General features: G+C 39.8%; 1 protein-coding gene and 1 long non-coding RNA gene across 6 annotated transcripts in view; one reads left to right on the top strand and one right to left on the bottom strand.

The window, feature by feature from the left end:
- SNAP25 (synaptosome associated protein 25) overlaps nt 1-12,086 on the top strand; it is a 78,950-nt gene that overhangs the window by 29,655 nt on the left and 37,209 nt on the right. The gene's annotated exons all lie outside the window — the stretch shown is intronic.
- LOC144297954 (uncharacterized) overlaps nt 7,304-12,086 on the bottom strand; it is a 122,714-nt gene continuing 117,931 nt past the window's right edge. For all 3 annotated transcript variants that reach the window (XR_013364910.1, XR_013364909.1, XR_013364911.1), the window contains 2 exons: nt 7,923-8,310; nt 7,304-7,393 (listed from right to left, as the gene is read on the bottom strand). This is a non-coding gene — a long non-coding RNA (uncharacterized LOC144297954). The remainder of the gene's footprint in view (nt 7,394-7,922; nt 8,311-12,086) is intronic.

Genomic DNA, 12,086 nt, shown 5'->3' with positions numbered 1-12,086 from the left:
GGTCTGTAAATTCTCTGGAAAAGAAACCTTAATGTGTTTCTCTAACACTTGGATGTCCTCTAAGCCCTCAGTACTTCACCACCCAAGATACTGAGGCCAGTGAATGAATGTGTGTGGGTGGGTGTGTATAATTTCTTAAGTTGCTTATTGGATGGACTCTCTCATAAATATTAGCATGTTCAAAATAGTTGACAACATATTGCCTTAAATGGTCAAAGAGAGACTGGTACCAGAAAGCTGCAAGAAATAATTAAGCAACAAAAATGTGAGTCCATACTCAAGCTTGAGACACAGCATTATGTGAAACAAACAAACAAAAAAATGTTATAAAGAAGTGTGAGCTATGGTTTTTGTCCTCAAAAATACTTACTCAATGATTTCTGTGTGCTAGCCACTGGCACTAAAAGGATATCCTTTGAGAACCTGTCCTAGGGTAATGGGAGATGTGGATAACATGAAGAGACTACTGTAGCACAAGGTAAACAATACCAGGACAGGACACCTGACACACAGGAATCCAGAGGAACCTTGGCCCAGGCCACCAGCCTCCTCCGGGAGATGGCATTTGTGCTGAATTTTGAAAGCTGGAGGGAAGCTGACCAGTTAAAGAAGGCAGGGGAAGGTTGAGGGGTCATGTTATGGCAAACAAAATGACAGGGATTTAGAGGATTTCAGTCAAAGTTAAATAGTTAAGCATTTTCATCAGGTTTGCTCCTGAGGGACCAAATGATTAATAAGCATGAGATCTGATTCCTTAGAAAATGTGAACAAACCTGCTGCTACCTCCAAAAAGCAACACATAAATCTGTTTGAAGGGAGCCGTGTTTGCACTTGTGATTAAAGCAGAGTAACCTTTTCTGGTGGCTTTTGTCTTAATAACATTTTGTTATTCATGAAATCTTCTATTTTCTTCACATCCCCCTGAGAGTCTAGTTACATCAACTGCAGGGCCAGAAAAGCCTGTCTGTCTATGATACCTGCCTCCTAGAAAGCAAATTTATGGAAATTTTAGATATTTGTGTAGCTACAGAAAAAGAAGTCTCAAATCTGGTAGAATGGAAAGAACAGGAACTCAGAGAGATTCAAGGCATGAATTCTGTGTACACTGTATTTGCCAGGTCACTCCAACAGTATATACCAAATAAGAATCAGTGAGATCACAAACTTGCTTTTTAACATGGCAGCCGTGATCTTCTAGAACGATCTGGAAGATCTAACTATCCATCTAACCATACCATCGTTAGATGGATAAGACAATGTGTACTCTGATTGCTGTCTGGAAGGGCCTGTGGACATAAGAATACATCAACTTGGGATCCCTGGGTGGCGCAGCGGTTGGCGCCTGCCTTTGGCCCAGGGCGCGATCCTGGAGACCCGGGATCGAATCCCACGTCGGGCTCCCGGTGCATGGAGCTTGCTTCTCCCTCTGCCTGTGTCTCTGCCTCTTGATCTCTCTCTCTCTCTGATTATCATAAATAAAAAAAAAAATTTTAAAAAAGAATACATCAACTCATTTTGAGATGTACACATGCAAACTCAAAATACAATTGGCAAAATACAATTTCGAGTTAAAATATGACTCTCCTACCAACATACAGTGAATATAGATCAAAGGTTCATTCACATCATTAGTGCACCAGGAAGCTGTAAAGTTCACAGAGCATTTGAGAAACAAAGATTCATATAGACAGTCAGGAAGGGTGTGTTAAAATGAATTTCTCAGCTAAGTATGACACTGATTAATGTTCCATAGGGCAATACAACTGTAACACTTGGGATTATGTTTTCTCCCAAAGGGAAATCATTTGCATCTCTACTGGATGAAAGTCGTTTGCCCAGTCTTCTATAAGTAACATCTAACTTGGTTGTCTGGTCTCCAATTGAGAGTAAATAGTAAAAACTTTTGGAGTGATTTATTATCTTGATCATAGTGATGGTTTCATGATAATGTACATATAACAAAATGTATCATACTGCAGGCTTTCCATATGTGCCTTTATTGTGCATCAATTATATCCCAATAAAGCAGTTATTGAGAGAGAAGAAAAATAGTAAGCAAAACAAAGGCACATTCCCTTAGAAAATTAAGTGATCCTTGGGTGAGTCTATTAAACAGTGTTTCAATATGATATGAAAGGATGCTATTGTCCTTTTGCTTTATTTCCAAGTTTTGGATAATTTTTTCTTGACACTAATTAAAGCAATTGATTCTATAACAAAAGAAATTTAGGTTTTGTTACTTGCTAATTATATAACCTCAGGCAAAATATTTAAACCTGCATAAGGCTCTGATTTTTCCATCTGAAAAAATGGAGATAATAAAACATGCCTATGCATAGGCATATAACTTAGAATTAAACAAAGTGACACATGTGGAGTACTTAGCAAAGCACCTGGTATATATTATATTAAGGACTTAGTAAATGTTAACTATTCCTAGCTATTGTTTCCAAGGAAGAAAGTAACTGAATGGAGAGTCTGAATGAGACAATGTGGAGGATAGAATGACCATAGACCAAGAATGAGGCTCTACGGATACTAAGAACTGCATGACCTTGGCCAAGTCCCTTCCCTTTCCCTTATCTCTCATCTCTCACCAATTACACTGTAAGAAGAGTAAACGAGGGTCAAAGTGGGGTATAACTTTTGAAGTGGAATTCATTCACAGGCCTTGAACTGAATCCTGATGGAATTGTGGCGTTTTCACATCCAGAATCTAGTCATAAACACTTAGGGCTGTATGTTCACCATACTGTAACTCAGTGGTCGATGGCAAAGACTCTGGATTCAGGCTCTCTGGCTTCAAATCCCAACTCTGCCATTCACTAGCTATGGTACTCTAGGCCTTAACCCCTCTGTGCTTTTATTTCCTATCTGTAAAGTAGAGACACTAAAGGCACCCATTTCGCAGAGTTGCTGGGACTTTTACACTGAGTTATCACATCCAAGGATCTAAACAGGGCTTGGCAGACACTAAGCACTCAGTGATCATTCCCTATTATTAGGGCCTTTGGATGAGTGGCTGAGTAGCCACGGGTCCTGGATAGTAAACAAGACTGAGGAGGGTTGTTGAACTTCTCAGAGTGGTAAGGATTAAAAATGTAATTTTTATATGCAGGGCAATTCTCTTTTGGGCTGTTATCAGTAACAACTCCATAGGTGTATACACAGTTTAATGACACAAAAACATTCTGTGATCTACATATCACCCACACCCTGGGAATGGAAAAAAGGTGTTGACACCCACAAAGGAGCTGGCCAGGCGGGTTTCAGGGTGACCTGGCCAGGCATTCCACCCTGCTGACTGGCAAGATTCCCTAAGCAGGATATGCCCTCATGTTCCCACAGAGCCCACAGATGGCTTACCACCTGCTTTTTGGCAAGATAGCTTCTCTCTAATTCTGGGGTACTGTTCAGCCTGGAGCTGTAAAATCTATCCCCAGAGGGTTCCTATAGTGGACACAGTAGCTCCCCATAAGACTCTCTTGGATCTTTCTTACCTCCTCACTGCATAGCTTCTGCAGGTTTTGCTGCTAAAGGCAACCTATGACTTTCCCCATGCAAAGAATTGTCTGTATATAACCCCATAAAGGATTGCCTCATCCTTAGAGTTCCAGAAATGTCTGGGAGTTTTTGTCTCCCTTGCCCCATTCAGTGATTTTCACCAATAACTGATTGGTGTAGGGCTCCAAGCACCCAGCACCTTGGCCTTGATGTGTGTTTTATACATCAGAGCTCCTCACAGAATGATCTCGTCTTGCTTGGCTTCTATCCCTTTCTCCATTTACTTCCTCCACTTCCTCCTCGGTCTCCCAGGGTAGCAGAGGGATGCTTCCCTAGGAAACTTCTTGGACACAGATTCTTGGCACACGGTTGGCTCCTGGAAGAAGCCAGCCCAGGACCATGTCTTCCCCTTACTCTCACTGCCAGTAGAGAAGTGTATTTGCAAGAACTTTCTTGGAAGTTTCTACCAAGCTAGGGCTTGCTTTGAGCAGTTGGCCCCATCCTTTGCTGCTTGCTCTGTAAGTACTTTGAGGGCAAAGGGGAAGCAGGACAGGAAGGCTTGGGGTTTGTAATGGTTGGAGAAAGCAGCCATTTGGAATCCTCCAAAGAAAAACTCATGTTCCCAAGGCAAGGTGTAGGCTAATCAGGCCTGCCTTACTGGAACTTCTCCTGAAAAAGATGAGCCAGCACTGTGCCTCAGGAAAGTTCCCTCCTCTTCCTCCTTCAGCTCAGCTGCAACAGGGTGTCTGAGGCTTTTGTTTTTGTTTTGTTTCTTCATTTGAAGTAAAAAGGTTGCTGAGGCACACCAGAACCTTGCAGCACAGCCATCTGCTAGCCGAAGTTACTTGAAGTGACATCAAGGGATCTCTTCCCTAGAAGGTATTACAACAGCCCATAGCCAGGCCTTCAGTAAGAGAAATACCTAAAGGTTTGCCTACTCGAGTTTGTCAGATTATGAAGCCCAAGTGGGCCCTTGTATGAGGGTAATGACCATAACCACCATCCTGCCAGATTTCTGAAAGCCAAGATGGTCTGACATGGACTCTGGGGCTGGAAAGCACTTCAAAGTTTGATCACTTATAGGGCCAGCAAGTGATGCCCACTTCCCTTGCCACAGGTGACACACTTAATTCTGATCCACCGGCTGGCAGTGTATCCTTCCAATGAGCAAACAACTTCTTGATCAAGACAGAGACTGGTGGGGGGTGGGGGGTGAGGGTGAATGGGTCAGTGTAAGTTCTTTCCAGGTTCTAGAACAACAGCATATACACCCTTTCCTTGGCCATCAGAGAGTTGTGAGTGGAAATTTACTGAAGTCAGCTTTTCCTCTTTGTGACATGCAATGACTAGTGGTCTGTATGATGCCTGGCAGTAGAAAAGGCACCATAAAGCTTTCTTGAAGATAACAAAGCTAAAAAAGTGCAATAGCTAATGAAGTACACTCATTAAAAAACTTAGTAAACAAGTTGACCTTTCCTATGGATCTAACAAAGGAATCTTGTGGGTGAGGGAGGAGATTTGTGTCCTAAATTCATTGAAAATGTTTCTGCTTTCTTGAGCATAATCCTGGCTTCCTTTTCCTTTGTGTAATCTGACTTTGAGGACTTTGGGCTTCATTTAATGATTTTCAATGGAGTTCTTAAGCATAGGACAATGAGACTATGGTGATTATAGAAATAATATTTAAAAATAAATAAATACAAATAAAAATGCCTAAAAATGGATCCCATTAAATTCAGAATTGGTAATACGTCAATCTGGAACATTACATAGAAAAACCTTTCTTCAGAGATAATGCAAAGGTATAACCAGTATTACAGAGGGAGAATATTTAAAGTAGAACAGATGGATTTAGGCAGGTCTGTTATTGGCAAAGCGACAAGCTGCTTGCAGACAGATTAAAGCCATCTCAAAGAGGATGAGCTTTCAAGTTGTTTTTCAACACCTATGAGTTCTATAAGGGAGTAAGAGTTAAAACCACAACTAGATCATTCTAAGAAATAGTAATGGTTAAAACTGAGACAAGAATATACTCAAAATAGATTGTTACTAGTGTCAATCTTTTTCATGTGCATCTGTGAGTCTATCCACTATTGCAAAGTACAGTTAACTAATCTGCATATTTTTAAAATATTTTATTTATTTATTCATGAGAGAGGCAGAGACATAGGCAGAGGGAGACATCAGGCTCCAGGGAGCCTGATGCAGGACTTGATCCCAGGACCCTGGGATCACAACCTGAGCCAAAGGTAGACACTCAACCACTGAGTCACTCAGGTGCCCCCAATCTACATATTTTTTAAAATTTTAATTCCAGGGATCCCTGGGTGGCTCAGAGGTTTAGTGCCTGCCTTCAGCCCCAGGCATGATCCTAGAGTCCTGAGATGGAGTCCCGCATCAGGCTCCCTACATGGAGCCTGCTTCTCCCTCTGCTTGTGTCTCTGCCTCTCTCTCTCTCTCTCTCTCTCTCTGCGTCTCTCAAAAATAAATAAATAAAATCTTTTTAAAAAATAAATAAATTTAAACTCCAGTACAGTTAACATACAGTGTTAGTTTCAGGTGCACAATATAGTGATTCAACAATTCTGTATTACTCAGTGCTCATCAAGATAAGTGTACTCTTGATTTCCATCGCTTATTTCCCCCATCCCCCCCCCCCCACTTCCCCTTTGGCAGCCATCAGTTTGTTCTCTAGAGTTAAGAGAACTAGCCTTCATACTTTATGTTACATAAACTAATGGAGAAAGAATGAATTATTTCACAAATGACATTGAGAAAGGAACTATTCAGAGAAAATATCAAATTGGGACTTTAACTCTCTATATACACACTAAAATAAATTTTAGCTGGATTAAATTAAACTTAAATTTAAAATGTCCATTGAGAAATGCTTTAATTATTCTTGAAATATGCAAATATTTTCTAAATAATTGAGGACATTATCAGTTTTAAAGTATACATTAATAAGCCTTTGTAGAAATCATTTTGGTAATATGTCTCAGATGTCCTTAAGCATTTTTTTTTGACCTGTAAATCCACTCCCAGCAGCCCATTGTAAGGAAATAATCCAAGATGTAGATAAAGTTTTTATATAAATAAGTTTGTGGCAATCTAATTTATAGCAAAAATAGAAAAGAGAGAGACAGAAAAGTATAAATAGCATTAAATGTCCAGGAATAAGAGATAGTCAAATAAATCGTAATACATTTATATGATGAAACACAATGCAGTCTTTTAAAATGGCAATTGAAAAAATAAATAAAAATAATAAAATGGCATTTGAGCAATGTTTAATGATTAATGAAAATTTTAAAATAAATTTATATATACACATGCACACAGATACTGATTCTAAGTAGTACAGTGGTTCTCTGTCTTGGTGTATATTAGAATCACCTGAAGAGCTTTAAATATACTGCTGCCTATGACCCATTCTCAGAGATTGTTATTGAATTGGTCTGGGGTTTTGGCTGGGCATCTTGGGTTTTTTAAGTTCCTCAAGAGATTTTAATGTCCTCCACCCTCCCTTCCCCCCACACCAGATTTGAGAACCATCAGCATATGATGTTTAAGATTCTTCACTAAGTGCACTGGGAGAAATCATAAATAATCACTCAGCCTTTCAAAGCAGAAAGTTCATCTGGTGGCCGCTACCAGTATAATGGTATAACACCCAAGGAAAAACTCATACGTTTTTATTATTAAGAAAAATTATCCTAAACTAGAAAATACGGCAAAGGATGGATGCATGTCTAAGGGACACACTCACAGATTATGTAATTCTCTTCATTTAACTTACCATTAACTTTTGATCAGGCTCCATATTCTGTGAAGTTACATGTTCCTTAACTTGAAGATTTTTGTGTACTAAAAATTTAAATGATTCTGGCTAGTAAAAAAAAAAAAAGTTAGTTTTATTGCCCTAGAAGATGTTAACTAGCTATATATGTAATTACAGCAATCTCATTCTAGCATTATTATATATCAATTATTCTTGAATCAAATTTATCATCATGCTAGTTCCCTCATTAATGAGTTAAGTAAGTCTTTGACACATATTCACTATATTTTTATGAGAATTATGTTTTTAACTTGTTGAAATTGTATCTTGAAACTAGCAATGATCAAACACACATTCAGTGATAGAAGTGAACATGGGACACTCACTGAGTAGAGATTTATCTAGCATGAAAATCTTTATCATTTGACCACAGAAAGATTCCTTCCCTCTGATAGTTTCAGTTCATGCAAAAAAAAAAAAAAAAAAAAAAAAATTTCCTTAGGCCTTTTGCCCACAAGGTCTAGTCCATGGTGCTTCTTAAATCTACTCCATATTAATGATAGTGAGTGCCAAATAGAGTTAACTGAGGAAGCCAAATTTATATACTGGGGTAGTTAGAGTTGTATTAGCTACTTACCTTAAGCAACTGGAGATTTGGATGAATCTAACTTTATAAATCAGTCTTCTATTCCCATTGACTTATACAGTCACTTCAGAGACACTGTATCATCAATTGGATCTCTTCTGACATCAGCTGGGACTCCTGACACTTTGGTTGAACTTTTTTATTTTTTGGTTCCATTCTTTCTGTCAAGTACTTAACAGTCTGTAACATGCTAGAATGCAAGCCAGGAGCTTTGCTATTTTAAAGAAATCCTGCAGTGAATTCATTTTTAGAGAAAATATTTTACATGAGTCTCTTAGCTTAACCACTTGGTAGGTTGGTGCATGATGAATTTTTTTCAGAGTGGGATTGTGTTTGTAGGTCCTGGTTGCTTCAAGGAGAGACATAGCAGAACTATTATCTAAAGCAAAAAATAATAATTATCATTATCTCCATTCAAGGCAAATGATAAAGTCTAGGGCAAATGTCTATATTCGTTGATATGATACTGTCAGATTAATTGTAAATAATCATTAGGTTGGCATTTTTTGATCCTCTCACCCCCATGAAGCCACTTTGCAAGTGAGTCAGCTCCTCCCTGGAACTTGTCCACCTAGGGAATGTCTTCCATGTTTACAACCACAGTGGATCCTTTAATCCCGAAAAGGGGATGTTGTTCCTTCCTTCATGGCAAACCTTTCCCAAAAGGGTCAAGAGGTTAGAATTAGGTCCATCTAAGTTCTGAGCTCCATGACTGCCTATGGAAGAAGTGGATACTGAGAGATGAGTTAAAAGATTTTGCTCTGGCTAATCAGCAAATCCCAATTTCCCTGGCTACAAAGAACCCACTCTTATGTGGGGAATCCATGCTTGTATCATCAATATCTTAACTATACCTTAACTAGAAGACACAATCCTAGTTGGACAACCTGTTCCACCAACACAATGCCCCAACTTTCTTTTGGGCACTCCAGTAAGAACCTTGTATAAAAGGCTTATCCAGGGAAGATGCAAAGATATTCTAGTAACAAAATTCAGGTGACCTTGTTGTCAGATCAGGTAAGAGCACTGGTTCTTAAAGTGTGTTCCCTGTACCATACACAGTGGTATCACCTGAGAATTTCTTAGAAGTGCAAATTATCAGACATCAGCAGTCTCCGTTTTAACAAGCTCTCCAGATGAGAACCAGTAAGCAGAGTATTGCTTAATCATAACAAAATAAAGGACCAATTTTACACTTTAAGCAATAGCATCGATCCAGATCAAGTAGACACAGACACACACAGACACACACACGCACACACACACACACACCTTATTTATGTATTTATGTTATGGGGGATGTTAGTGTCTGTATGGTATTTCTAGCCAATTCGCATATTTTGAGAACTCATTTCACCAATGATAAGTCATTCCTAATGCCCATTTTGTTACTTACCAAACCTCCCAGTAGACCACAGTAAAAAGGATTGAAGCTCTTGTAGTAGCTGTCTTCAGGAATGTGGGTTTCTGATTAAGAATCTTTGAAATGCTCACTCCCCACCCAGAACTTATATTCCCAATTCTGGTGCATATAGTGTTTACCAACCACCTCTGGTGTAAAGTTTACAACCTGCACATATCCATGCCAAAGAATTTTAAGTTAATAACAAATAACTTAATGGCTTGTATAGAACAAGACCCTTCCTTGTGGTAACTGTTGAATCTTGAGTCATGCTCTGCCTTCTTTCTCCTACTAAATACCCTCATGCCTTCGTTCATCTTTAGTACGGTGTGATTTCCAAGATCTTTACCTCCCTGTTGTCCTCTTAGCTTCAAGTTTAACCACAAATTAAAGAGTATGGACATTTGATGGTAATCACTCATTTGTTCTGTGGGCTCCCAGATTCTAAGAAAAATAGTTGTGTGTCTATTTCAGTGTATATTAGGAAAACATAACTAACACAAAACTTCTGGTTGGATAGATGTTATTACTTAGAATGAGGTTAAGTTTGAAACATGAGTCCATTAAAACCAAATGTTAAAAGGATTAAGTTATGTTTTAATTGTGTGCATTTATGTTTTAATTGTGAAGAAAACACAGGAAGTCTAGGGTTTTGGACAAATTATTCACATGGATAACAGGTCTAGGATGTGGAGGACTCTTCATCATGAATACCTTTCCTAGGAAAATAGATCATGATAATCAACATCATTCACCTTTATGTCTGCAGAAAGAAAATGCCAAAATCCAATTAGTTTAGCAACACAAATAATACTGTTTCTTTGATAAGCCCCATGTAGCTCATATGCCTCCTTTTAATTCAGGAGAGAAAACATTCTATACCAAAATCAGTACCTTCCAGAAGACATCTAAGCTAGAGGAAACTACAGTTTGGGTTTTGTTAGTAGAGAGATGCTATGATGGCAGATAAAAAGAGCAATTGCCTCAACTTAACAGTAGGAAAAGAGCACAGGCCACGTTGGCCTAAGTCATGGTATATTTAGACATTCTGAAAACCTTCAATAAGCCCAGACAAGATGAGTCCCTTCCTTCCAAGTTTTCTAATGTGTGTGATGTTGGTAGTACCTTAAGATGAACCCTAGATTGGGAGTTAAAGATTTGAGTTCCAGATGATGATGTGGCTGCCAACAAACTACTCCACCTCTCTGAGCTTTCCTTCCTCCCATGAGGATGATGCTCCAATAACCCTCAAATTCTAGCCACTCTATGATGATTTGGTTGTGGAGTCTTCAAACCCAAGTAACTTCAGCTGGGACTTAGCATATTCTTTGGCATGGCTAGGAATGCAAGCAGTTTCTGTTCTCCCCCTGCCCATGCCCCTTTCCAGATGCAGTGATTTATTCATTCTTTTCAGTCCCTCGTTTACAGTGCTCCATACTTCATATAATATAACTCCCATATATGAAGTTGTTTCAGGCTGGGTTCCTCAGAAGCAGACTCTTAGACAAGGATGTGTATGCAATGATTTATTAAGGAAGTGCTGCCAGGAGAAACAAGAAAGGAGAGGAGGAAGCAGGACAGCTAGACAGAGAGGAAGCCAGGCAGTGGGGCAATTGCAAGAGAGGTCTTAGATGTGGCAGGACCCCCAGAGAACCTTTGGGTGGTCCAATATACCTCATGATATGCCTTGCCTAAAGATAAAAACAGCTGGACTTCTGTTCTGCTGTGCCAGTGGGTTAACAGCTATGGGTCTGCCCTGGTGAGACCTGGGCACTTACAGCCTTCAATGGATCAGGTGAAGCAGCCTTATGGGGTCTTACAAAAATGGTCCCAGGGAAGTGTCAGGAGTGAAATATGACAAAACTAGGGGACACCTACATGGAACAAGTGAGAGAGATCCCAGGGGGCTGAAGAGAGCACCAATATCCATTACCGAAGGCAAGACTATCAGTGAACAGGAATATATAGCAGCTAACAACTGTTGATTTGGTCCTGTGGGCACAGAAATAGTTTGTTTTGATTAGAATGATGGTCTTTTTGCGTGGTCTTGGATTTTATCAGTTCATGTACTCCTGAGTGAAACCATTTTATTTAGGTTATAAAGAGACTTGTTTCTCATGTGCCCAAGTGTAGTCCTGCATAGATATCACTGTTTCCAGGAACCAGCCAGGTTCCTTAGAATACAAACATTTTCATCAGTTCCCTCCTAGACAAAATGAAAGAAGAGACCTGGAAGCAAAAGGTTTCTCCCTAGAGCTCCTAGAGCCAACCCGTAGAGGTGGCCGTTCCACTCCAGCTGCATGCTGAATGTGGCTGCACTAGCGTAGCACTCTGTAAACATTGGTTAAATGGCTGAACCAATTACTGTGGTTTGCTTTGACTAGGATCAGGGTAAATGAGATGAAGTCCCATTCTGCCCTTCCCTCTCTTCCCATCAGTGAGTCCTCTGTGCTTGGCTCCCAAGTAAACAATCAGGAACTGTGGCATAATACAAACCTCAGTGCTGAATACCCATTTGGCTGTATTTGCAAAACAAAGGAAACATTGGCACTTTTGAAAAAGAGAGATTTAGGCATAATCAGTGTTGGTTGTGGCTAGCAGCCTTGTTGCAATTAAGAGATGCCAAAGCTGGCTGCATGAGAGCTGGCTGCTTTAGGGTCCCAGGCCAGGACCCTAAAAACAAAAAGCCAAGCTGAAGCTGCCTATCAGCCACGGTGTCATGCCCAGAGTAGCCCAGGGAAGGGGCTCATCAG

The sequence above is a fragment of the Canis aureus genome, chromosome 26 (assembly GCF_053574225.1).
Source record: "Canis aureus isolate CA01 chromosome 26, VMU_Caureus_v.1.0, whole genome shotgun sequence".
Classification (NCBI taxonomy): domain Eukaryota; kingdom Metazoa; phylum Chordata; class Mammalia; order Carnivora; family Canidae; genus Canis; species Canis aureus.
This window is presented reverse-complemented; position numbering and strand designations above follow the sequence as displayed.